Here is an 867-nt window from a genome sequence, read left to right on the forward strand (position 1 = left end):
TCATCACGTACAGACGCAGAGATGCGGGTCGTGGGTAGGATTTCAAGTGCTACCAAGTGTAGGCGGGCACATCATAATGCGGCCACGCTCCACTTATACACACACCCTAGCACAGCGAGAAAGCGATTTAACCAGCTTCTCTTGCGTGCAGTGAGGTAGTTGCGGTGGGCGCGTTAGCGTCCTCACTCAACGCACTAAGTCTGGTCAAGTGTCGTCACGGTAGCGGCAATCCGGCTCCTCGTGCGCACTTACTAAGTAGGAATTAGTTTTCAGACTAATTTATATAATATCGTATTAAATATATCAACTTAGTTTTTACCAATCAAAATGTCATCTCTATAGATAACACTTAATATGTATTTCGAGCGTATATTTCTTGATACCTCGCGTAACAGATGACGCTAGCCGTCATCATGGATGATGCTACGCGTCATCCCTCCTAATGTGAATGCACCCATGTGCATCACATACACAAGGATTGTTCACAAATGTGAACCACACGTGAGTGCTGGGTCTAATAACTTTAATTTAGTAATCGACCATTCTCTTGAGTACACCAAGTGTACATAAGAAGGACTATGTAAGATTAGGGCAACTTTAGCCTGTTACGTCTCTCGTCTCTCGGAAAAGACGAGAAATGGCTATGGAACGCCGATGGTTAGCGTTCCTTTGAAGTTATCAAGCAAAGCTCGATGCAATCGCCCATCTTGGCGATTGTAGATCAAGACAGACCATTCAATGTGGTCTGTGACGCCAGCGATTTCGCAATCGGTTGTGCGTTAATGCAATACGATACAGACGACGTGGAGCGCGTCGTCTGTTACCAATCGCGTCAGCTGCAACCAGCTGAACGCAATTACCCAGTGC

The sequence above is a fragment of the Bremia lactucae genome, linkage group LG6, assembly GCF_004359215.1.
Source record: "Bremia lactucae strain SF5 linkage group LG6, whole genome shotgun sequence".
NCBI classification, from domain to species: domain Eukaryota; phylum Oomycota; class Peronosporomycetes; order Peronosporales; family Peronosporaceae; genus Bremia; species Bremia lactucae.